Source organism: Gopherus flavomarginatus, chromosome 5, assembly GCF_025201925.1.
Source record: "Gopherus flavomarginatus isolate rGopFla2 chromosome 5, rGopFla2.mat.asm, whole genome shotgun sequence".
In the NCBI taxonomy this organism is placed as follows: domain Eukaryota; kingdom Metazoa; phylum Chordata; order Testudines; family Testudinidae; genus Gopherus; species Gopherus flavomarginatus.
The window spans coordinates 159908589-159936505 of NC_066621.1; positions in this window are offsets into that span (position 1 = coordinate 159908589).

A 27917-nucleotide genomic window follows, 5' to 3' on the forward strand; every position below is an offset into this window, starting at 1 on the left:
GTCTGCTGTTGTGCTGTAACGTTGTCTCTTTGAAAAACTGCCAGCAGCTCTCCTGAACTCCTTTGTTTTTCCCTTAGATTTTCTTGCCATGGGACTTTGCCTACCAATTCTCTGAGGTTGTTAGTCTGCTTTTCTGAAGTCTGATGTTCCCCTTCCCCCCAAAAATACATAAAATAAAATAAATAACCAGCTAGTTATATAAAGGGCATGATTCAGAACTGAGAATCCCTGAGGCTGACAAAATTACTGCTCTATGTAAGATCTTGTCTACCTGGTAATTTAAGCCCTGATCCTGCAAGTATTTAGACATGTAAATGACTTTACACACAAGAAATGTCTCATTGAATTCTGCTAAATTTCCTTATGAGCCTAAGTCTTTGGATCAGGGCCAACTTGTGATATAAATATAATTTAACGTAACAGATATAAATCGCAGCTTTACATGAAGGTATGTTTTGAAGAAATGTGTCCTTTTTATTAGCATTAATTGTGAACCAAGTAGGGGAAACAGTGAATTTTAAACACATGCTTTTTAAAAATTTGATTCATATGTAGGTAGAATAACTTTTTGATGTACTGAAACTAAAACTGCTGCAGTTTGTGAGGCAGTGCAAAGGTTTCAGTTTGCAGGCCCCGTACCTTAAAAAAGAACTCAACTGCAGTAAAATACGGATACATTTTTATATATAAAATAAAATGTTTAAATTTAATTGTACAGCCATTTAGAGGTGGGCAGATACTGCTAAAAACACGTCTATAAATTTCTTTTGCTGTGTGCCCCTCTTCAGTTTTTTTGCTTGGATATTCTGGCCCATGAGTTTACTGGTAAGAATGTTCATTGAAACTGTAAATTACAGAAAGAAGGATGTGCTCTGGAAACCTGATTCTAAATGTTTCACTCATCCTATCCAGCAGCAGAAATGTACTATGTGACCTAAGTGTTCAAGAAAAAGAGCTGGGATACTTGCAACAAACTCAACTCATGGATGAGTTTTAGACAAAGAATTATTTGAGTAAGTTATTGAGTAAATTATTCAGAATTTAAACAAAACTTTTATCTGTTTGATGATGGTTTGTGAATGAGAAAGTGTTGAAATAGATTAAATCATAGAATCATAGACTATCAGGGTTGGAAGGGACCTCAGGAAGTCACCTAGCCCAACACCCTGTTCAAAGCAGGCCCAATCCCCAACTAAATCATCCAAGCCAGGGCTTTGTCAAGCCTGACCTTAAAAACATCTAAGGAGATTCCACCACCTCCCTAGGTAACCCATTCCAGTGCAATACATAATTCGTTAGAAAATATTCACCAGGATGTACTCTCATGGCCCTTTTAAATGTAAGAATGTGGATAATCTATTCCACCAAAAATTGAACAATAAAGGGTCTAGCAAAGAATACAAGTGTTCGACCTTTCTTCAAAGTAACATAAATACCCAATTATAGAGAGACTGGGAACGTCAAACTTTTATTGTCATTCTGATGTCGGATTTTGAGTCGGTAGATAGTCAGACATGCTCTGTAAAGACCTGGAATTAGCTCATGGGTTTAAACCTTCAAAAGAGTTTGTAGCCACAGGTCATCTCAGAAGAGCAAACAATGTCACATGGTTTCAAAAGAGGATTTTAAAAACACAAAATGTTTCTGAGCTAGTAATCTGAGTAGTGCACAAAAAGTGGGAATTAATGTAACAGACTCTCAGTGTGCTCCTGAAGTTACTGACCCTGGGCTCCAGTGGCAGAGCCGAGAGCATGTTTTTCTTGTAGAAGTTACTGGCTTTCAGAAGGTGAGGTTGGTGCTGGGATACTTCACATTGCTCTGTGATTTGGGAGAGACTGGGATTAAGGAATCCTCTGGAGTCACCAAAGGTAAAATCCTGCTCCCGTTGATTTGCGAGGGAGCTGAGCTTGATGCTAGCCAGAGCAAGCAAGTTTGGAGAATTTTGTTTTGTTTTTGACCCCTGACTCCAGTAATTAAGAAAATGAAAGAAAAAGGGAACTATGGAAATGGAACTCCCTGCTGTGCAAATAGCTCTCATTTGTCTTTGAAAATGAAATCACAGGGACCACGTTTGTTGGTAGAGCTGATTTTAGGTTTGTTGGCAGTTCAAACCCCGCCCCCTCCCAAAAAAAATCAGCGCTGGACATTTTTATCCAATTTATTTAAAATAGCAAAGGAAAGGAAGGTCTAGAGTCCCAAAACATGGCCTTGGTGGCAGCAGATCCCTTATGTCCGATAACCCAGTGGAAACGGTGCTTTCTTGTGGCGTGGAAGACCCAGTGAGAGAGAAAGTGACTACATAGCCTCATCCGTTAGGACACTTGCTCTGAGTATCTTGGGCAGAAATCTCATGGCTGATAGGAAAGAAACAGGCTGTGTTCTCTACTCCAAGGTCAGCCTGCAGACTGTTGATCTGGGCACGATCTTGAAGTGCACAGAAAGTACCACGCCCAGCATGGAAGCCGTTCACATGTGACACCGTGATCTGGACAGTGTCAGAGTGAGTTAAAAGGTCTGGAGAAGAGAGAGCCGAATTCTGGATATTACTTAGAAGTCAGTACGTGTTAACAGCACTGATGTTTTCTTTCCAGCAAAGTTCCTCCTTTGTTATTCAGTCACATGTATTAGCTTTCCTCGTAGCTCAGGCACTGCTTTTTAACAATATAGATGTGACTTGTTAGTTGTGTTTCTGATTTGGATTGCAATTTCTGCTACTCTGTATAGCTGTAGTTCCTTCTGCTGTTACCAAGGCCAGTTTAATGTGCATCTAGTATATCTTTATTTTACAGCGGTTACAGGGCTGCTAGTGACTTCACAGGAAACTCAGAGGAGATGAGTCCCTACTCCAGAGAGCTGGCAATCAAAGTCTCACTTCTGTAATCAGGTTCAGGAGGGAGGATTTGTGACTGCACAGATATGATTGGAGGATTAGGGTATAATCTATATTTTATTCCTTCCTTGTGTGTCACATCTAACAGGAAGTGGAGGTGCAGGAAGAGGCCAGGGCTCACAGAGATGTTATTTATTTGTGTTATGGGGGTACCTAAGAACGCTCGTCAAGGACAGGGCCCCACCAGGCTTGCCTTTGCTGCTGGTGTACACAGCACCAGTCCCTGCCCACACAGCGCAGTCTAGGTGTCAGACTGGGTGGGCTGAACAGATCAACAGGCAGGAGGCATGGACGAGTGGGTGGGTGAGCTAACAAAATAAACAGAATTTAGTTGCCTAACCAATGCCAGACGCAGCTACTCATCATAGCCGCATGTATGCCTAGGTGAGTGGTTCGTTGTATTTGAAGTGTGAATGCTTCCCCTGACTGGAGGCTTTCACTGACTGCAGCCTGGGGGGAACAGTCATATTTGCTGCACCCAAGCATGTCTAGTGGTCCCATATTTGTCATATTTTCATGACATACCAGTTACTGCAGCTTATGCCAAGAACAAAACAAATGAAAATCTTGGATGAGATCCTGGCTAACTGAAGACCAGGGGAATTTTGCATTGACTTCCATGGGACCAAGATTTCACAGCCACTCCATCTTTATCTTTTGGTTATTGCAGGGTTACTGTATAAAACTACTCTGATTTCTAGGCTCACTACCAGAATAAGGGCTGCTGTTAATGTGCACTATTTCTCTGTATCAGCCTGGACCTCTGCATGACCTTGCCTGGGAGGAAGTCAAGAGAAGAACTGAGCGAATGCTCCATAAGGGAGCCTGGATGCAGGAAATAATCATATTTTGTGTTTATTTGTGTCCCTGAACCTCCCCAGATTTGCTGGGTCTCAGCAACCCTCAGGAAGTCTGAGGACTGATTAGCCTTTGGTTTGGCTAGGAAAGGCCCTTCCACATGTGATCCTGCTTCCTTATAACAACCCCAGACTTTCTGCCGTCTCCCAGGGATGTGACTGGGTAGATAAGGGAAGTCCAGTGACCTGAGGGTTGCTCTGATTTATGTTTGGCAGTCCATGTTCCAATGGGGTGTTCTTACAGCGAATTAGTGTTCAAGGCACACCCTCTGTGGGTATGAAGGTAGAAGCTACTATTGGGTTTATGTTGCCTTTGCATTAACAGGCTGGTGCAAAGTGGCGGCAAGTTTGTCTTGAGTTTGGCCCCATGGTTGAACCTGGAGCTTTCATAGTTGCTATCAGCTGGTTTTTTTTGTGACCCAAAGTACCCCCTGCTCCCCACGCCTGTTTCAAAGCAGCCGGGCGTGAAAACCACACAACACAGGAACATGACAAACATAGTGAGTGTGGTGTAGGGAATTGTAATATTCCCATTGAAAGCACCTGGCAACAGATAACTTAAAAAGGAAGCAAATAATAAATCTGTTGGTGTGTGGGAGTTCCTGCTTTCTCAGTTCCTAGGCTGGTGACTGGGGTAGCCAAGGCATCCTTTTGCCAATGGTTTCTCAGCAGTGGAGTTGTGTGTTATACAAGAAGTCATCCTGGCTGTGGCCCCCTGATGCCTCAAGAAAGCTGTAAAAGTAGAAACATTTTGCATCGGAGCTTAGTGGATGAACATGCCTGAAATGTGCCAGTGTTCCTATGGGAAGGAAGTTCCATACTCAAGGTGGCACTAGGGCCTGTTTTATTTTTCTTCCATAGAAATATTTATCTATATTCATCTCCAGAGCATACTGAAATATTTATTTTGCTTGCGTTGCACGGCTCAAATCCTGTCTTGCAGCAAGTTGGTGGAGATAAGTTGGAAATGGCTGGGCCCTTGATTCAAGTGCCTTCCACATGTAGTTATCCTGTTAAGGGATCGTGCTTTAACTCACAAGAAAAATGTCGAGCTTTGAAACCTGCTATTCCTTTTGTCTGTAAAGTATGAGTGATATCAACTGCAAGCACTGGTCTGTTTAGCCATACATACTGCATGTTGCTTGGATTTTCATTTACAATGATGCACTTTCCTCCATAGAAGATGAACAACTCAGAACAGCTCATATCTTCAGTGAAAATAATCTCTCTGGCAAACCAGTAAGAAATCCTCAAGTGCTGAAAGAGAATTCACAGGCTGTAGCTGTGAGACAGACAGAAATAAACATTCTGATCTGTGAGATTGAGGAATCTCAATGGTGTGTGGAACACTCCCTGCCTGGCAGCCGGAGTGGGAGAGAACACCCAAACTCCATTTCCTCTGCAAATGGAGGGCTGTGAATCTGGAACAGACTGATGCTTTGCAATATTTGGGCTGACTTGACACAAGCCTTATATCAACTCAGGATGCTTTACGAGCTGCAAAAGACTAATGCTCTCATTCATAACTTTTGGTTCATAACCTTATTCAATGAATGTATCTCCATGCATACAGGAGTCATTGACCAAGCTCCCATTGACTCGAATGGTGCAGAATTCAGCCCTTGGTCCCACAGCTTTCAATGGCATTCTTTATGCATAGATCTTTGCAGGATTGGGTCAAAAGCAAAGAGTTTTTTCCTTCTGAGCAGAATACGGTGTTACTCCTGGAATCACTGTATGGACTGGGAAATGATAAGGTCACTTCAAACTGAACTGAATCTCTTGGTAAACTGAGTTCATTCAAATAATGTGTTAGAGCCCAGCCAAATGCAAGGTCATAGGTCTAGGAACAAAGAATATATAGGTCACAGTGGGATGGGGAGGAACTGCGTTCTAGAAAGCAGTGACTGATGATGACTTGGAGGTTATGATGGGCAAGCAATTGAACGTGAGTTGTAGTTTAGAGGGCTAATACAATTCTTGGCATATAAACAGGGAAATACCAAACAGAAATAAGGAGGTATTATCTTTGAATATAGCATTGGTGAGAACACTACTGAAGTACTGGTGTCCAGTTCTAGTGTCCACACTTAAAGATGTTTAAAAATTTGAAAGGACTCAAAGAATTGCTACTGGAATGATTTGAAGTCTGGAAAACTTGACTTATAGTGAGAAATTTAAGAAGCACAATCTATTTAGCTTATCCAAGAGAGGGTTGAGAGTTGACTTGATTATAGTCAAGATAATTCTGGTAGTAGGAGAACTCTTTAATCTAACAGAAAAATGGCTTAAGGAGATCCAATGGCTGGGGAGACTGAACCTAGATTAGAAATAAGGCATGCATTTTAATAGTGGTGTGAATTAACCAATGGAACAATTTATCATAAGATGTCTTGGATTTTCTGTATCTGGAAATTTTTAAATCACAATTGAGTTGTCTCTTTCTAAAAAAATATACTCTAGCTCAACCCTAAGATATGGGCTTGATGTAGGAAATACTTAGACTCATGGAGTTTGAAGGGTCCACAAGAGTCATCTCATCTAACTTGCTGACATTATCAGGCCTGTGTTATGCAGGAGGTCAGACTGATAGCTATAATTACAGCGACAAGTCTGTAACCTGTTTTTTTGTCATGGTAAATGTAAAAGTCATATGTTTAAGGGGAAATGGTGTATAAAGTTACAAGTATCAAAAATCAATTATTCCTCTTTAAATACAATATATATAAATCCCTCCTCCTGTGCCACAGTCCCTGCCAAGGAGGCACCAACCACTCGCAGCACCTTCTGCCCATCACTGTAACCCCACTCCTGGCCAGGTGCAAAGGAAACATTCCAGGGGAGGGCAGTAATTTGGAGAGCGAGCCCGCCCTGCGCTCACCCTGCAGTGGTGGCTCCGGTCTCACAGGGCTGTGCCCAGCTCACTGCTGTAGGCTGTGACCTGGCATATGGGGGTCCTGGCACCTCTAATGTTTGGCCTGGCCATGCCTCCTCCATGATGGAGGGGCAGCAGAGTCAAATTTAAATGAGTTGTGCCATGACCCCATGTGCCAGGGAGCAGAAAGACAGGCTCAGCCCAGAGGGACAGAAGCTGCCACTTTGCGGTGAGTGCAGGGTGATAAAAGCCCACAGGTCAGCATAGAGGCAGTTCTAACAGAGGGCTGGATGTTGTGGGGACGGGATCAAGGGAAATTACAATAGGGTCGGAAGAGCAACAAGAGTGAAATCAGTGGGGGAATCTGTTCAACATCTTAAATGTCCATACACAAATGAAGGAGTCTGGGGGATAAACAGGCAGAGCGGGTAGTACTGGTACATCAGCTCAAGCATGGCTTAATTGGCATCACAGGGACTTGGTGGGAAAAGTTTCATGACTGGAATATTGAGATAGAGGGCTTAGCTTGTTCAGGAAGAACAGGCAGGACAAAAAGAGAGGAGTAGTGCATTATGCATCAAGAATATATACACGTGTCTCCTTCTCCACTCCATCGGGACCTTAGAACAAGCTGAAAATCTCTGGGTAAAGATAAAGGGGATAAAAAATAGGGGTGACTTCACGGTAGAGATCTCCTACAGGTGCATGAGGCGTTTCCAGAACAAATAACAGAACTAACCAAAACCTAATTGTAATGGGAGCTTTTACCTGCCCAGACATCTGTTGGAAAAGTCATATGGCAAAACACAAAATGTCCAATAAGTTCTTGAAATCTATCAGGGACAACTTTTTGTTTCAGGAAGTGGAAGAAGTAACTGGGGGGACAGCCATTTTCTACTTCTTTCTGACCATTGGGGAGGAATTGTTGGCAAATCTGAAGGTGGAAGGCAATTTGGGAGAAAGAGATCAGGAAATCATAGATTTCATGATTCTTAGAGAAAGAAGGAATGAGAGCAGCAGCAGAAGGATAATGGACTACAAAAAAAGCAGACATTCACAGACAGAGAACATTTAGGTAAGCTCCAATGGGAAGAAAACAAAGGGAAAAGGGATTTCAGGAGAGCTGGCAGTTTCTCAGAGACAATGTTAAGGGTACAACTGCAAACTATCCCAAAGCAATGGAAAGATCAGAAGAATAGTAAGAAGGCAATATGGCTCCATTACGAGCAATTTAATGACCTGAAAATCAAAGAGAAATCTTATCAAAAGTGGAAACATGGGCAAAGTGCTAAGGAGGAATACAAAAGACGAGCACAAACATGCAGGAACAAATTAGAAAGACGAAGGCTCAAAATGAGTTCCACTTACCAAGGCACATAGCTTACAATAAGAGGTTCTTTAAATACATTAGTAACAAGAGAAAGATGAAAGAAAGTGTAGGTTCTGTACTTAGAAGGGAAGGCTGAGGTGTTTAATGCCTATTTTGCTTCAGTCTTCATTAAAAAGGTAAATAATGACCAGGTACTCAACACAATTAATACTAATAACGAAGGGGAAGGAATGCGAGCCAAAATAGGGAACAAACAGGTTAAAGACTATCTAGATAAGTGGAGTGTATTCAAGTCAACAAAGCCTGATGAAATTCATCCTGGGGTACTGAAAGAACTAGCTGAATCAATCTCAGAACCATTAGCAATTATCTTTGAGAACTCATGGAGGACGGGTGAGGTCCCAGTGGACTGGAGAAGAGCAAACATAGTGGCTACCTTTAAAAAGAGGAACAAAATGGATCAAGGGAATTATAGACCTGTCAGCCTAACTTCAATATCTGGAAAGATACCTGAATAAATTATTCAGCAATCAATTTGTACATACTTAGAGGATAATAGTGTTATAAGGAGTAACCAGCATGGATTTGTCTAGAACAAATCAGGCCAAACCAACCTAACTTCCTTCTTTGACAGAGTTACTGGCCGAGGGATAGGGCAAAAGCTGGGAGAGATTGCAAATACTTTGAAGGACAGGATTAGAATTCCAAATGACCTTGACAAATTGGAGGATTGGTCTGAAATCAACACAATGAAATTCAATAAAGACAAGTGCAAAGTACTTCACATAGGAAGGAAAACTCAAATGCACAACTACAAAATGGGCAATAAACGGCCAGGTATAGCACTTCTGAAAAAGATCTGAGGGTTCTAGTGGATCACAAATTGAATATTAGTCAACAGTGTGATGCAGTTGTGAAATAGGCCTGTCATAAACAGATAGTAGGAGTTAATAGAACAGAAGTACTTCATATCTCTTTTGCCTGTAAAGGGTTAACAAAATCAGTGAGCCTGGCTGTCACCTGACTAGAGGACCAATCAGGGGACAGGATACCTTCAAATCTTGAGGGAGGGAAGTTTTGTGTGTGTGCTGTTTTTGGTGGTTGTTCACTCTGGGGGCTCAGAGGGACCAGACATGCAACCAGGTTTCTCTCCAATCTCTCCAATACAGGCTCTTATAAGTTCAGAATAGTGAGTACTATATAGATAAGGCGAGTTAGGCTTATGCTTGTTTTCTTTATTTGCAAATGTGTATTTGGCTGGAAGGAGTTCAAATTTGTATTTTGCTGAAAGGATTTTAATTTGTACTTGTATACTTAGGCTGGGAGGGTATTCCCAGTGTCTATAGCTGAAAGACCCTGTAACATATTCCATCTTAAATTTACAAAGATAATTTTTACTGTTTTTTCTTTCTTTAATTAAAAGCTTTTCTTGTTTAAGAACCTGATTGTTTTTTTTATTCTGGTGAGACCCCAAGGGACTGGGTCTGGATTCACCAGGGAATTGGTGGAGAGAAAGGAGGGAAGGGGGAGAGAGAGGTTAATTTTCTCCCTGTGTTAGGATTACTTTCTCTTTCAGGGACAATCTGGGAGGGGGAGAGAGGAGGAGGGGGGAAGGTGGATTTTCCTCTCCGTTTAAGATTCAAGGAGTTTGAATCACAGTGATCTTCCAGGGTAACCCAGGGAGGGGAAGCCTGGGAGAGGCAACGGTGGGGGAAAGGGTTTACTTTCCTTGTGTTAAGATCCAGAGAGACTGGGTCTTGGGGGTCCCCGGGCAAGGTTTTGGGGAGACCAGAGTGTACCAGGCACTGGAATTCCTGGTTGGTGGCAGCGCTACAAGTACTAAGCTGGTAATTGAGCTTAGAGGAATTCATGCTGGTACCCCATCTTTTGGACGCTAAGGTTCAGAGTGGGGGATTATACCATGACAAGGCCAGTATCATTCTGGGGTGTATTAACAGGAGTATCGTATGCAAAACACAGGAGGTAACCGACAGACTACTCAGCACTGGTGAGGAGCCTGTGTCTAGTTCTCGGTGCCCCTTGTTAGGAATGATGTGGACAAATTGGAGAAGGTCCAGAGCAGAGCGAAAAAAGAAAAAAGATTAAAGGTTTAGAAAACCTGACCTATGAGGAAAGGTTTAAAAAGCTGGGTATGATTAGTCTTGAGAGAAGAAGAGTGTGTGGGGGGGAGGAGAGGAGGCCAGAACCTGATAAGTCTTCCAATATGTTAAGGGCTATGATAAAGAGGATGGTGATTGATTGTTCTCCTCGTTCTCTGAAGGTGGACAAGAAATAATGGGTTTAATGCAGCAAGGGAGAGGTAGGATCAGGATCGGCGCTAGGGGTTTGAGCGCCCTAGGTGCACGGCAATTTTGCCACCCCGCGCGCTGGTCCCTCGGCTCCACTGGAGCTGCCGCAGTGGTGCCTGCGGAGGGTCCGGTGCTCCGCGGCTCCGGTGGAGCTGCCGCAGTCATCCCTGTGGGAGGTCCACCGGAGCCGCGCGAGGAGCCGACCGTCTGCAGGCACAACTGCGGCAGCTCCACCGGAGCTGCCTGCCGCCCCCTCCGGCAAAACGGTGCCCACCATTTATTCTGGCGCCCTAGGCGATTGCCTAGGCTGCCTAAATGGTAGCGCCGGCCCTGGGTAGGATAGATATTAGGGAAAGCTTTGTATCTGAGAGTAGTTAAGCTCTGGAATAGGCTACAAAGGTAGGTTGTGGAGTCCCTGTGATTGGTGGAATTTTTTTTTTTTTAAAGAACAGGTTAGACAAACATCTCTCAGAGATGGTCTAGGTTTACCTAGTCCTACTTCAGCACAGCGGGCTGGATTGAGGACGCCTCAGAGTACCTTCCAACTTTACATTTTTATGATTCTACTCTCTAGCTCCAGGTAGCACAGTATGTTGAAGTTGTAATTAACAGTGCTTACTGTATGGCTTGTTTGCTGTGCACTGAAGTGACCTTAGTTAGTGTGAATGTGCTTATGTTATAAGCTTGCTCTGATAAGCTGTCAGGGAAAACATTTTCTGTTTGTTAGCACAATATCAAACATTATAGAACAATGGCTATTCAGGTAATACAGACTTTTATCAGGATGAAAGAAGAGAGGGTTATAGTTTTTTTTTTAATCACTGCAACAGTAAGTACATCTGTTTGCCATTTCCCTGTTACTTTCAGTGATATGTGTGTGTGTGTGTGTGTGTGTGTGTATATATATGTGTGTGTGTGTGTATGGATGGGTAAGAGTTTACCAATACAGATCTAGCAGAAGGATTGGGTCTGTCAGTGGAAATATGTGTATAGTAGGTCTTTCATATCTTACATATTAGACAGTTGTAAATAACACAAGTAGAAGGAAATTTACTAGATAAGACACAGGAAATGCTATGTATTTGTCTTTGATTAGTAACTAACATTATTATTATCCTTTTTTTTTTTTTTCTTAAAAAAAAGCTTTTACTAATCGCTGCTAAGAGAAGCACCTATGTAGGGGGTAGTGCTCAAATTCTAAAATCTCAGCTGCATCATACAGTATAATTAATGCTACTCTAATTTCCTATGTTAACTTATTTCCTATTCCTGGAAATGTTCTGACAGAACATGGGAATCTGTGACCACAGTTGGATCTTATTTATTGTTGATGGAGCTATGCACACAAATTGACATAAAGTGGTTTTTATGCCTTACTGAACACCAATTGCCTGAAAACATTAGAATCATAGAATCTCAGGATTGGAAGAGACCTCAGGAGGTCATCTAGTCCAACCCCCTGCTCAAAGCAGGACCAACATCAATTAAATCTAAAATCATTAATGTAGCCAAAGATAAATGACTCATAAGGTGCACCCCCAACAAGCTTTCAAGAGGGGATTCTGGGGCATTCATATTGTAGATCTATTTGAAATAAATCACATAAGACATTATCACAGGCAAGAACAGAGATCCGAGTTGGTAAGGAATTTAAGCATCTATATTGGTATTTCTTAAACCAGTTACTTGTGATAAATGTGCAGAATATATGAGTTATGTCCTCTTTATACTTTAATTAAAATTTAAATTGTTCATTTCATGCCCCATTTCTACCAATAAGTACCCACTTTTGTAAGACCAAGGCTAGTAATTCATTACTTTTCTTATTTTTTGACATTTGTTTTCTGCCAATGATTCCTGAAAGTTTGCTTTATATTTTCTTTCTGTCTCAAAGTTTTGAGTAGTGATGAGGATTCAAGCATCATCAAGTGGTTCTGAATATGTCCTCCTAATGGCTGATGTTCTGATAATGTAGTAGTGTACCTCTGGCCTTTCTGAGGTAATACTCCAGCGGCTGCCAAAAGGCCAGGCTGATGCTTTATTGCACTTTCCCATGTAAGACTTAAAGAGCTGACATTTATAAAATGGCTGGTGAACTGTGGTGAAGTGAGTTCTAATATCTGTGATGCAGAAAGAGCTGGACTACTGGAGTGACATTGAAAAATCTACAATGGGAGTTTTATGGGTGACCTTTTGAAGATGGAGCAATGTTGAACAGTGCCATGCCTGGTCCTGTAGTTTGGAATGCTTTTTGGCCACGTATTTGTAACCTTTAATCTACTTCAGGCCATGGCCTCTCCTTTTTAGTAAAAATGTGCAGAAAATGCCAACATCCTCAGATTCACTGCACGTGAGGAACAAGGTGAGTTAATCCAAATCCTCCTAGCCATTCAGGAGATGGGGAGTTTGTGCAGTGGTAGCCAGCATGGAGGTGACTAGATACGTATATCCATTAACTAGATCTAAAAACACACCAGCTGTGCTGCGGCAGATAGAGTAGGCTGCAGGGTCTGTAATAAGGGGACATGGCGTATGGCAATGCAGAGCAAAAGTTTCCAAACCCTTTGCAGTGAGCTGTGAGATGTACAGTTAGCACGTTGCCTTTATAGTCTCAGGGTATGTCTTCACTACTGGCCGGATTGGTGGGCAGCGATCGATCCAGCGGGGATCGATTTATTGCGTCTAGTCTAGATGCGATAAATTGATCCCCAAGTGCTCTCCCATCGACTCGTGTACTCCAGCACTGCGTGAAGCGCAGGCAGAGTCGACGGGGGAGCGACAGCAGTTGACTCACCTCATGAAGACGCCGCGATAAGTCGATCTAAGTATGTCGACTTCAGCTACGTTATTCACGTAGCTGAAGTTGTGTAACTTAAATTGATCCTGCCCCCGAGTGTAGACCAGGCCTTAGACATCCATGGAAACCTTTCTATTTTCTGACATCGAGGTGCTCAATACAAATTGCTGCTGTGCCCCAATATAGTATTAACATGCACACACATACACAAATGTATGGACTGGGGAACAGCAGCAATTTGTGTTCAGAACTTCAGTGTATATTAAAAAAAATCTTTGAGAGTTACTGTTTTTCAGGGTAGTGTCCGTAGCAGAACTCTTACTTTGCATTGACTCCGCCTGCAATTCTCTAGACCACCCCTCTGCCCTGCCTTGTAAACTTTTTATAGTTCTTTTGTGTGGAACCCTTTTGTGCTGTAAGCTGCTTTCAGCAGGTGTCTGGAGTTCGCACACAGGTTTTGTAATAGTTTGCAATACTTGCAGTGTGCAAACTGAGTTTAAGCAAGAGATAATTTTGGATGTGATAGAAAATACTTCAGCTCCACTGGTGAATAAATGGAGAAACCAGTACATGCAGACTGTCCTGTGCCATCTTGCAGGCATGAATGGGACTCCGATGTGTAAAAGCAAGGTCTCCCAGGCAGACTGGCAAGGCAGATCTGAAAGAATCCATTTGTCTTGATGCCCAGGCAGAAATGGCTGTCCCCTAAATGCTCTCATCCGGTGCTGGTTACCTACTGTATCTGTGCCTGGGAAACTTGTTTCTGGAAAAGGAAAAGCATTTCATATTAGTCATAGATAAAGATCTAATTGTGAACCTTTAACTCATATTGGTGAGTAGTGTCTCACACACACGTGCACACAAAAATAGTCCTATCTACTCCAGTAGAGTTCTTCATGGACATAACTGCTCACTGATGCAAGTAAAGACGTCCAGCAGTGATGTCCACTCCCAAGTCCAGCTTAAACCAAGGCCATTTCTCTTTATTCTACATATTGGGTTATTGCTTCTGGCCTGGAAGCAGGTAGGACTGGGGGTTAGCCAGCAGAGCAACTGCCATTCTTCATAACAGCATGTACTTGCAAGCATACTTGCAGGCATGAATGACAGAAGCCAGCTCCTGGTATTCCAGGTCCTGGAAAGAACAGAAGGGAGTTGCTGCTTTTATATTTCTTATTCTTTCCTTTTCTTCTCTTACTGATTTTTGTATTTCCGGCACTTTCTAAAATCCCCATATTTCCTTTTGACTAGAGAGCTAGGGGCATGATTGGTACTGAACAAGTACTTCCAGATAACATTGGCAATGTGCTGCTGGAGGTGCCACCTTTTAGATAAGACTTAACAGCAATTTCTAGACGTCTAGAGGTTATTAAAGATTCCATGTCCCTTCTCCGCACACTAGGGCTTTCAGCCTCCCCCTGTACCCTGGCTGTAGTACAAGGTGGGTGGAAGGATGGCCTAGTGGCTAGGCCACTGCACTCTGGCCTAGGTTCAATTCTTGCCTCTGCCACATACACCATGTGTGACCTTGGACAAGTCATTTAGTCTTTCTTGTGCCAATTCTCCACCTGTAAGGTGGGGATAGCCTTTGCCCACTTCAGAGGGAGGACTGGGAGGATAAAATGCGTTACCTGATTGTGAGGTGCTCAGATAACACGGGGAGAAGGGCCATATAAATATCTAGATAGGGCAACCTAAACACAGGCAAATATGTTTTGCCTACCCACATTTCCCTTCACTTCTCTACGGCTATAATAAAAATGTTATGGTGGATTTCTGTCACAGAGTGACCATCATAGTCTACTCCAGAACTGGCAGCAGTTGAGAGATGAATATTAGTTTGTAACACAATTTGAGACCCCTCTGCATTAAAAGCATCATGTGAATCCATCATTATTTGTGACTAATTTTATTTTAAACTAGGTTAATAAGAGGGGAGGAGCCTGTATTGTCCATGGTCAAGAATAAGGGGCATGGAGGACTCATAGTACAGGGCTCCAACCTTTGTGCTGGCTATGGGGGGTTGGATTCTGCACGAAGCTACGCATCAGAATCCCTGACAGAGATTTGTTTCTTAGTATCTGCTTCAGGAAACTATATTTTGTGCATGAGAAATAGGAATCTGATACTTATCACAGCAGAATTAGTTGATCTGCCAGTGTTCACCAAACCTAGGGTAAATCTGCTGGTTGGTCTGTGCGTCCAGATGCATCTGTTGGAGTCCACCACAACTGATAAGTAGCTGTGACAATGGTATATAGCTGGGATTGAAGTCAGTACACCTTTGGGATGTTCTGTTGGTGTTGAGCTCATTTTGAGAGTCTGTGCTGTCCAATACACCGAAATGAAATGACCTATTACTTACATGGAATTTTGTCTCAGCGTTTTAGTCCAGCCGTGTTCTCCTTTCAGTTATGCACTTACGACTCATCTCTGCATTCAAACTGGTGCAAATGAATGGAATCTTTGATCCTTTTTCCTGACTTGCTTGCTATTAGTCTACTATGTTAAAAAACAAACAAACCAACAAACAAACATGCATCCGGGGCCAAATCCTTCTCCCACTTATACTAGGGAATCCCGTTAAAGGCACTGGCAGGGCAGAATTGGGTTTAGTATCTTTAACCACTCTGGCAATGTCATTTACAATGTAGCAGAGCACTGTTGAGACACACAATGTATCATACTTCATGGACCTCCTTCCATACTGGTCTCCATCCCTCACATCTCGCGTTGACGCAACCTCTGGTATTCTCTCCTTTTCACTGTGGGGTGACAAATAGGAATGCATGTTTTATTTTCAAACATCTTATTTTTGTATTCTAAGGCCCTTAGATATTTGCACGCTCTGATTTTAAAACTGCATTATACGACAAATGATACCCCTGTGAGTCCAGCTTTTTTTGCTTTCTTTGTATTAAAATATTGCAGTTATTCAGTAAGTCCTTGATAAAGCCACAGTTAATGTTCACATAATAGAATATACACTTTTAAATCTATCCAGTATGTGCTTTGTCGTTGATTCAAACTGAACTCATTAATTAAATAAGACTCAGATTTGTAAAGCAATTGCTCAGAAATGAAACTTTATTTATATCTAAGTATATTCAAAATCACAGAAACTTAAGTACCTCTTCACACAATCTGTCTTGGAATTCCATTGGTGTTTTGGAAGTCACGTGTGAGTCAAAGTTATTTTTTTCTAAAGGTATTCTATACTGAATACAACTGCAAAAAGGCTGAAATATTTGTAATGAATACATGATTGACCTTTAGCATAATGGTCAGATCCTGCAGCCTTTACTCAGGAAAATGAGTCTACGGAAATAAGGACTGGCGTTTGGATGGCACGATCTAGTCCAATTCTTTTCATAAACACTTGAATGAACACAATTCAGCAATTTTTGCATTGTTACAAGTCATTGCTAGGAACGAATGGCTGACATGCCCTACATTCCTGAACGCTCCTCTCTGCATTGGCTCAGAGTTCCCAGTTGAAGACCCACATGCACATTGCAGAATCAGCAAAAACAGCAAGGAGTCCTTGTGGCACCTGAGAGATTAACAAATTTATTTGGGCATAAGCTGTCGTGGGCTAAAACCCACTTCATCAGATGCATGGAGTGGAACATACAGTAGGAAGGTATAAATACACAGTATATGAAAAGATGGGAATTGCTGTACCAAGTGAGGGGGTCACTGCTAACGAGCCAATTCAACTGTGGAAAAGAAGGGGTGGAAATCGCAGGCTCTTAGTCCCATGGTGGACTTGTCAGTCCCTGAGCCTGACTGTTGATTGGCAGGAGGTTAGCAAACCTGTTAGCAGGGTCGGAGGGTGGGGATGTGTAGGAGTGATAAGGTTTGTCCCAGCTTTGAAAGAGCCAATCTGTCTGAGGAGCTTGGCTTAGACAGAGGCCAGTTCCAGCTTTGTAAGGCTTAGCCTGGCTCAGGCCAAGACTTGCCCAGCTTGAATGATTTGAACCAGCTTTGACATGTTTGGTTAGCCTGGGAGTCTGGCCTCAGTTTAGACCAGGGGTCGGCAACCTGTGGCAGGTGTGCCAGAGATGGCACGCGAGCCGATTTTTAATGTCACGCTGCTGCTTGCCAGGGTCCTGGCCCCACTCAGCCCCTGTCCCCTCTACTGCGGGGGCAGGAGGCAGAAGCTTGGTCCCCCTCCCCTGCTTCTTCCCCCAGTGTGCTGCTTTCCTGCCCCTCCTCCTCTCCTTCCCTGCACCGATCAGCTGATCGCCAGGGGGGGGGGAAGCGGAGCTGCAGAGCGCTCGCTGCTCCGGGGAAGAGGCAGAGACGAGGCGGGGATGGGGTCTTGAGGAAAGGGGGCGAATCGGGGCATACCCCCTCGAGCCCGCTGCCATGAGCCGCTCATGGCAGGTGGCTGGGAGCACCCGCGTGAGCCGAGCACCCTAGCCCTCTGCCCTGACCCCTGAACTCCCCTAGCCCTCTGCCCTGATCCTGCACCCCCCCCACAACCCTAGCCCTGACTTCTACACCCCCCCGCACCTCCAGCCCGTGTTCTGACCCTTGCACCCCCCCACATCCCCACCCCCACACTGAGCACCAAACGGGAGCTCCTGCACCCCTCCCCTCACATTCCCACCTGCACCCCTCACACCACATGGGAGCTGCCCAGGTAAGCGCTTCACACCCAAACCTCCTGCCCCGACCTTGAGCTCCCTTCCTCATTCTACCTCCTGGCCAGACCCTTCACCCCCAGCCCTGTGCTCAGTCCACTCCCACCCTCAGCTCAGTGCAGAGAGAGGAAGAGAATGGGCCAGAAGCAGGGAGAAGGTAGGTACCCACTGTATGTGGGCAGGGCTGGGACCCCAGACCAGCAGCGGGCTGAGTGGGGCTGGCAGCTGGGAACCTGGCTGGCAGTAGCCGGTGGACAGTACCTCAGACCAGCAGTGGGCCGAGCTGCTCAGCTTGCTGCTGGTCTGGGGTCCCGGCCGCAGGCCCCACTCAGCCTGCTGCCAGTCTGGGGTCCCAGCTGCAGCCCCGCTCAGCCCACTGCCAGCCTAAGTGAACAGAACCCCAGGCTGGCAACAGACTGGCAGCGTAAGATCAGCATTTTAATTTAATTTTAAATGAAGCTTCTTAAACATTTTGAAAACCTTATTTACTTTACATACAAGCATAGTTTAGTTATATATTTAGACTTATAGAGAGAGACCTTCTAAAAAGGTTAAAATGTCTTACCAGCACGGGAAACCTTAAATGAGAGTGAATAAGTGAAGACTCGGCACATTGGTAAGAAGCTGCTAGGGGATGTTTATTTTTCAGTTCCCCTGAGATCTTAATTTTCTAAAAGTATATTTGCCTTCAAACTTTTGTTGAAAGTGTGGGAAGCTGCTTCATTATTACATGTATTGTTGTAACTGTTTGTGCAGCTTTTACAATAAGATCTGACCTTTTTTAACCATTTGGTTTTCTAAATAGATAGAACATGTCAATAATTAAGGCTGGGCAAATGCTTTATGGGCAAATTTCACCACTTTCTCTCTTTCTGAGTGGTCTGCGAACATGCATGTTTTAAAGTACTAGCACACTTAGGATGGATGTTTCGTACTAGCCCACCCAGAAGGATGGTGATACGTTGGAGAGGGTTCAGAGAAGAGCCACAGGAAGGAATAAAGGATTAGAAACCCTGCCTTGCAGTGATCAAACTCAAAGATCTCACTCTATTTAACTTAACAAAGAGAAGGTTCAGGGGTGACTTGATCACAGTCTGTAAGTGCTTACATGGGGAACAAATATTTGATAATGGGCACTTCAATCTAGCAGAGAAAGATCTAACACAATCCAATGGATGGAAGTTGAAGCTAGGCAAATTCAGACTGGAAATAAGGCTTACATTTTTAACAGAGAGAGTAATAAACCACTAGATCAATTTAGCAAGGGTCGTAATGGATTCTCCATCACTGGCTATTTTAAAATCAATATTGGATTTTTTTTCTGAAAGCTCTGCTCTAGGAATTATTTTGGGGAAGTTCTATGGCCTGTGTTGTACAGGAGGTCAGCCTAGATCACAGTCATTCCTTCCGGCCTTGGAATCTATTAATCTGATGAGGGTATAATTTAGAGGCAGGTACTTCAATAGTTTGTGCTTCTACAGCTCACAGAATGTACAGATCTCTAGGAAATTGCCAAGGGCACAAGAAGTTTCTTCAAGAAACAAGGTGGGTGATATCTTTTATTGGACCAAGTTCTGTGGGTGAGAGCGACCAGCTTTAGAGCTTACACAGAGCTCTTCTTCAGGCCACAGCAGACAACTATTTCATGTGACACTACAGCTGGGCAGGAAATGGTTTCCTCTCCCGGAAATTTTCTGAGATTTTACAATTTTTCTTGTTCCTAACTGGATAAAATGGATCTTTCAAAGTTTTTCATGAAAAGTGAGAGACCCACTGGGTTGGGGGGGTGGGGGAGGGCTGCTCTTTCTGATTGCAATCAGGGACTTGAATCTCTCACATCCAAAGTGAGTGCCCGGACCACCGGGCTTCTGACCAGAATTTTTTTCCTGGACTTGAGAAATGTTCCTGACAAAAGCTTAATTCAAATGGACACATTCCTATGGAGGTTTTTGTTTCAATGAATCAGCATTTTCCAGAAAAAAAAATCATCAAAAAAATTCCCAGCCAACTCTAATTGAGAGCAGATACCTGCAACACAGTCAAGGAAGGCCTGAAGGAATAAGTAAGGAGAGAGAAGGGATTGGGAGGCCAAGAAAACAGGACATATGTGACAGGGTGAACTAGTCCCAGAAGCAACCTTTTGGATGGCCTCAGGGTCCTGCCATATTCGTCCCAGGAAAGGAGCAGCAGAGAGGTCCTCCAAGCAGGCTAGAGTGGCTGCAGGTGAAGCAGCCAATCAGGGTCCAGGAGGGCCCTATGAAAAAGGAGCTGCAGAGCCAGAGACAGGCAGTTCCTTGCTGGAGCTACAGGAGTGCAGAGGGTGCTCCTGGCTGGCTAAAGGGAACTGTGGCACAACTGATAGCTCAGTGCTAGGAGGGACTGGGGGAGAGAGGAAGAGCGCCTGGCTGGCATCTGGGCCTGAGCTAAGGATAAGGCATCGGTGAAGCTGGGGTCATTGGAAAGTGGCCCAAGGAACCGAAGGCAGTTTTGCTACAGGGACATGGTGGCATGTGGCTACTATAAGTAGGGTCCCTGGACAGGGACCCGGCGTATGGATGGACCCAGGTTTTCCCCCATAGTTGACTGAGGGATGGTCATCAACTGGACGGCAGTAAACCCTCGGAAGGGGACTGAGCTGTCAGGAGGCCAAGCTAAAACAGACTAAGAGGACAAAACCATTGCCTCCAGAGAGAAAACCCTGGGGGTCCAGCCCAATAGCTGGATCGGGTCTAGTTTAAAGACCGCAGATACACCTGACTAGAAGGGAGTGCCTGTGAGAGATGGGTGCCATGCCATTACAACATATAATATGAGTGCAGAAATGTCGCACATTTCATTCTGTAGGAGGAAAAGCATTGAATGCTAAAGTGACCGGGAATGGATTACAGTAAGAAATGTACGTAAGAGGAAAGAGAGCTCTAAACAGAGGGCGATTTACTGGTGCACAAGGCCAGTATAAGTGCTCTAGAAATGCAAGCATCCTGGGAATAGTGTGGGGATAGTGGGCAGTGAATGAAGCACAGTTCCCATTGTCAGTGAGAAGGGGAAAACCACACTGAAAACATAGCACAGTGTGAATCTTAGTGTCTACCTTTCACGGTAGTTTGCATTTCCAAAAGAAGTGTATCATCAGTAAAGTCCAATGTCCATGGGGCAGTGTGCAGTCTGTGGGTTTCTCTTTGGACAGCTTTCACAAATTAAACTGCAGACTCTGATCACTTGAGTTTAAACATGCACAGGCTCTTTTTAGAGCTTTGGGCTTAGACAAACTTGAAAGCTCCAAGCTAACCTCAAAGCAAACACAATGACCACCACCCACCCCCTTTTTGCCAATCCTTTTCTTTGAATTACTGTTTCCCACACACGTCCAGTTTCATGAGTTGTAATTATGAATTACAGCGTCCTCAGTACTGGCATTAATTGGTATCCTGGTTGGTAATGTTATCAGAGAGGTCAAGGTTTGCTGTACTGCTCTCTTGGCCCTAACAACTCCCCCTTCAGTTCTGAGTTGTGGCCTGGTGACAGGCATTGCACTCCCACTCTCCCTACGTGACTGCTCTGTGGATAAAGATTGGGCTGACTCTCTACTACTGTAAATGCAGCACCTTTGACAAGGGCTCAAGGCGAGATCTTGCAGTTCTTTGTTCAGGCAAAAGTCAGTTGGGTTCTGCCTGAGTAGGAACTGCAACATCAGGGCCCAAACTTAAGGTGGCTTTCAGGAAGTTTTCTACAGCTGCTCCCTTGTACGAGAGATGAGGCACATAATTTATTTCTGCGTCCATTTTTTACAAGGGAGCTGACAACTTGCTGCATTGTTGTAGTTAAATATACAAATATTTTGGTTTAATGTTCTTAAACACTGGGGGGAAAACCTCAGAGTTGTGGCTATTTTCAGTGACAGGAGTACACGCTGTACAGGAGCCTACCTGGAAACCAACTTTCTTTTAAGTATATAATTTTCCATGAAATGTGGGTTTTGAAAATAATCTTTGAAATGAATTTGTTGGCCCATGTTTTCACAGCGCTGTGCCAGTAGCTGGCTGTACTATAGGTATGCACAAACACATTCTCTTTCTGCACTGGTAAAACCTCACATTGGCCCAACTATACCAGTTACTTGTGGGCACAAATTGGTACTTACACGGACTGTTACCTGGCTCCCTGGGCACTAATGGCAGTTTGTCTCTTTCTGGCTCATCTGAGGACTGATCCCAGAAGGTTCTGGGCACTTGCAACATCCACTGACTTTAGCGTGAGGTGGAGGTGTAGATGCCCTCATCTCTTTGAAGTAGGCCCCTCTGGTGCAGTTTTGCCAGCCCTTTAAATCTTTTAATTGTAAAATGGGCCATTGTGCTGCAAAGGTGTCATAAGTAAACCTGTCATAAGGATTGTTGTTATGCAGTTCTAATGTGCAAGGATATTACCTAAACAGGATAGAGCCATTGATCACTGTTGAGCTAATGAGCCAAGGACTAATCAGTTCTCTAAGAATTGTCATGAGAAACAGTTATGCCTCCCCCAGTGCCCACACTGTCTTCATATTGACAGAATAATTGTCATCTGCCTCCAGTTTCACCAAATAGACTATCATAGATCCTAAGAAGCAATTTACAGCTCATGCTGCCGTAAGGTGTCTCTAAGAATGATGAAATGCAATGTCTTTAAAGAACTGCTATGAAATGTGGGTTTTTTTAATGTCAATATGAGTACAGCCCCCAATGGCTCAAGAGCCCTACTGTTGTGTTGTCTGCTCTTGTTCACCTACCGTGTTGCCATGTTTACAGACAGGTGAATCAAGCTAAGGCAACATATTCAGGACTTGCACTTATTTTTTTGTCTTCTGCTCTGAAACATTGCACTAGTTGGAGAGAGATCCCCTATTATTAATATGGGAATACTGGTGGGATGAGGGAGGGATCCCGATGACAATATGTGGTTGCACATATTTAGTTGGTAAATGTTTTGCGCCTGTGGCTAAGAAAATGACTAAAATTTCTTAGACTCTTCCCTTGCAATTCTGGTCATGACAGACCACACAGGGCTGGAGTGAGAGGGGAAGTGGGGATGGGAAATGGAAGATATAATTACATGATGAATCAGTGAATTTCAGCACTAACCTGAAAATCTGGTCTTCATGAGCCTTTTGAGGTCTGTAGGCAAAACAGTCCAATTTTGCCTTATTAGATTGCCATAAGAATGGCCATACTGAGTCAGACCAAAGGTCCATCTAGGCCAGTATCCTGTCTACCATCAGTGACCAATGCCTGGGGCCCCAGAGGGAATGAACAGAGCAGGTAATCATCAAGTGATCCTTCCCCTATAGGATGGTGTAGGGTTGGTGGAGCTCATCACTGGCAGTCACTGTTGTGTCTTTTTCTGGTCCTGCACTTTTAATTTTGAACCTACTGCAGAGATTATGAACAATTCACCCACATTAATGGCCTAAGACCTAGAAAATGCAGAGTCTCCCTGCAACCAGACAAACACCTTAAGAAACTAGTGACCTCTGAACTTTAAAAATAGAACTGAAAAATGGAAGACTAACTTTACCCTTTCAGTGACATTGTTTGATGTGTTTTCCAGGGTCCACCTGGGACAAAAACTCAAGGGGGAGATTTTAGAAGGACAGAGTGTAGGTGGGCACCCAGCTAAATCCATGGAAGTTGGCTGCCTAACTGCCCTTTGGAAACCTTCTCCTGTGTTGTCACTATGATATGCAGTACAACATGGAGAGAAATTCATCTGTCTCTCCCTGAGCACAGATCTTTATTAATTGTGAAATTGAAAACAACTGCAAGCTTCATTGGAACCATCCCCTTATGCTCCACTTTGCACCGATTAGCCATGAAGGTGAAGGTAGAAATAATTATCTTGGCAGTGTAGCTTTGGAGTATAAAGATATTTAAAGCTAACATTAGCTACTTGGTTAACTTTTCAAAATGCTTAATAAACTTTATGAAGCCTTAATAAACCAGGGATTTATTTTTTATCAAAAATGGATGCAACGTGATTTGAATACAAACCCACTTATTTCAAAAGAGACAATACAATTTTCTGTCACTAGAAGCAATTGATTGGATTGTCGGGGGGGGGGTTAATGATAAAATAGGATATTTGTGCAGACTTGACCAAAATAACCTTGTGCTTTTCATGTATCTGATTATCAAATTCTGTGGCTTGGGTCAGACTTTTTTGCATGCATCCTCTTAGCAGGAGGCTTGGCTGGAAGCATGATGTATGGCAAGAAAGAATGGGTGGGACCCTGTAGCTGTTAGAAAAGTCTGTGTCCTCCCCTGTGATTACAACCCAGACCAGAGACTGTTGCACCAGATTACACCATTCAGGGACTCTTTCCAGCATGTCATAATAACTCATTGGCTATGGAATAATATCTCAGACATTAGGTTCAGATTAAATGAATAATAATTTAAATTTAACATAGTTACAGATTAATCCCATGGCCATTTGGATAACATTCACAACACTTTTCCCATATAAACAGTGACACATCACTTGGAAATGATTATTAGCTCTACTTACCCTTATTTCCCACAAGCACCTTTGTGTTTTCTTCCATGCTGCCTGTGATGGGTTGAATCACAGAAACCCCCTTGGAGCTGCCAACTGATGTGCCAAGACTACTTCTGCCCCTGCTTTCCTGCCCTGTCACCTTAGGACTTCAATGCCCTGCCTGGTTTGACCCAGACCTGGTAGCCTGCTGCAAACCGAGACCCAGGTCTGAACCACGTCCCCTAACTGCCGTAGGCTTAACTGAAAACAGCTCACAGACGTGTTCCTGTCTTCAACACTCAGATGCCCAACTCCCAATGGGGTCTAAACCCAAATAAATCCACTTTACCCTGTATAAATCGTATACAGGGTAAACTCATAAATTGTTCGCCCTCTGTAACACTGATAGAGATGCACAGCTGTTTGCGCCCCCCCAGGTATTAATACAGACTCTGAGTTAATAAGTAAAAAGTGATTTTATTAAGTACAGAAAGTAGGATTTAAATGATTCCAATTAGTGACAAACAGAACAAAGTGAATTGCCAAGTAAAATAAAATAGAACATGCAACTCTAAGAAACTGAATACAAATAAAACCTCACCAGTTCCAGTGAGCTTCCTTTCACAGACTAGTCTCCTTCTAGTCTGGGTCCAGCAATCCCTCACACGCCCTGTAGTTACTATCCTTTGTTCCAGTTTATTTCAGGTATCTTGGGGGATGGAGAGGCTTTCTCTTTAGCCAGCTGAAGGCAAAATGGAGGGTAGACTTTCTCTTGTGGGTGGAGACCCCCTCCTCACTCCTATGCAAAGGCCAGCTCCAAGATGGAGTTTTGGAGTCACATGGGCAAGCCACACGTCCATGCATGACTCCATTTTTACCTGCCAAACCACATTCCTGGGAAGACTCCGATGTGGATTGGCATCTTCAAGTTCATTGTTGGCTTAAGTGGTTTTTGACTGGACACTTAATTTGCACTTTTCTCAAGAAGCTGACCAAATGCTCTACTAGGCTAGTTAAAATCAAGCCAGTACACAGCCAATATTCATAACTTTGAATACAACAATGACACATGCATACATATAGGATGAATATATTCAGTAGATCAGAACCTTTGCAGAGATATGTTACATGGTATATGTAGCCTAAATATATTCCAGTTATGTCACACATACAATCATAAGCATATTCCATAAAGCCTGTGGGGGGCACCGTCACACTGCCCCTTATCCTTGAAGAAAACTCTGCCAAAATTCACAGATCCAACCCCTTGTCTTCTCTCCTGTCCTTCCTTTGAACCGTCTGGCTTTGCTCAGGCTGAAGACCACCTGTGATTACTGCAGCCATTGAGAATGCTAATTGTATGCATTTTATCTCCCAAGCAAGCCCACTTCCATTTGTCTTTTCATTCGTCTGCCAGGTCTTATCCCAGCCTGTGACACCGCGGTGCCAGGGACTGTCTCTGTGTTACTGGCTTGAACGGTGCCCAGAATAACGAAGTCTGATCCCTGACTGGCCCCTCCAGTTTCCATTGCAATAGAACTAATAATTTCTCAATGTTTCATCACATTAGTAGTTGGTTCTAGCACTGGGGGAAACATTTCCTTGCAGACTGAGACAACGATCATCCTCTTCCGCAGTTTGCTGAGAGAATCTAAAGCCCAATCCCCTCTCCCCACCTTGAGGCTCTCAGTACAGTGAGTACACAGCCTGTTTGCCTGGGGAAGTGTTCCTGCGTTATCTACCAGCTGGAGCGCACACTGACATGGGCCTGTCCCTCAGCTGGTAGCAGGACCTGCTCTTTATGCCTCTGTTTCAAAAGCTGAGACTCAAACTGAGGATCCTCATGCTCAAAGGGAGTGAGTAGGAAGTGGGATGCGTCTTCTTGTCTATTTCACAGCAAGAGAAACATGCTGCATCTTTGCAGAACATATCACAGGACCATAAGAACGGCCATACTGGGTCAGACCAAAGGTCCATCTAGCCCAGTATCCTGTCATCCGACAGTGGCCAGTGCCAGGTGCCCCAGAGGGAATGAACATAACATCCATCCCTGGTTGTCCATTTCCAGCAAACAGAGGCTATGGGCACCATGCCTGCCCTCCTGGCTAATAGCCATTGATGGCCCTATCCTCCATGAATTTATCTAGTTCTCTTTTGAACCCTGTTATGGTCTTAGCCTTCATGACATCCTCTGGCAAGGAGTTCCACAGGTTGACTGTGCGTTCTATGAAGAAATACTTCCTTTTATTTGTTTTAAACCTGCTGCCTATTAATTTCATTTGGTGACCTCTAGTTCTTGTGTTATGACAAGTAGTAAACAACACTTCCTTATCTACTTTCTCTACACCACTCATCTCCACTTAGCAGTCTCTTTTCCAAGCTGAAAAGTCTGAGTCTTATTAATTTGTCTTCATACAAAAACTGTTCCATACCCCTAATCATTTTTGTTGCCCTTTTCTGAACCTTTTCCAATTCCAATATATCTTTTTTGAAATGGAGTGACCACATGTGCACACAGTATTCAAGATGTGGGCGTACCATGGATTTATATAGAGGCGACATGACATTTTCTGTCCTATTTTCTATCACCTTCTTAATTTTTCCCAGCATTCTGCTTTTCTGACAGAACTATCCACAATGTCTCCAAGATCTCTTTCTTGAGTGGTAACAGCTAATTTAATCCCACCATTTTATATGTATACTTGGGATTATGTTTTCCAATGTGCATTACTTTGCATTTATCAATATTCAATTTAATCTGCCATTTTTTTGCCCCATCACCCAGTTGTGAGAGATCATTTTGTAGCTCTTCACAGTCTGCCTAGGTCTTAACTATCTTAAGTAGTTTTATGTCATCTGCAAATTTTGCCACCTCACTGTTTACTCCTTTTTCCAGATCCTTTATTAATATGTTGAATAGGACTGGTCCCAGTACAGACCCCTGGGGAACACCACTAATTACCTCTCTCCATTCTGAAAACGGACTATATATTTATTTCTTTTCCTTTGTTTCCTATCTTCTAATTAGTTACCAATCCATGAGAGGACCTTCCCTCTTATCCCATGGCAGCCTACTTTGCATAAGAGCCTTTGGTGAGGACCTTGTCAAAGGCTTTCTGGAAATATAAGTACTTTATATCAAGTGGATCTCCTTGGTCCACATGCTTGTTGACCCCCTCAAAGAATTCTAGTAGATTGGTGAGGCATGATTTCCCTTTACAAAAACCATGTTGTCTCTTCCTCAACAATTTTTTTTTCATTTATGTCTGATAATATTGTACTCTATTATAGTTTCAACCAGTTTACCCAGTACTGAAGTCAGGCTTACAGACCTGTAATTGCTAGGGTCACCTCTGGAGCCCTTTTTAAAAATTGGCGTCACATTAGCTATCCTCCAGTCATCTGGTACAGAAGCTGATTTAAATGATAGATTACAGACTACAGTTAGTAGTTCTGCAATTTCACATTTGAGTTCCTTCAGAACTCTTGGGTGAATATTATCTGGTCCTGATGACTTATTGCTGTTTAGTTTATCACTTTGTTCCAAAACCACCTCTAATAATACCTCAATTTGAGACAGTTCCTCAGATCTGTCACCTAAAAGGAATGACTCAGGTTTGGGGATCTCCCTCACATCCTCAACTATGAAGACCAATGCAAAGAATTCATTTAGTTTTTCCACAATGGCCTTATCATCCTC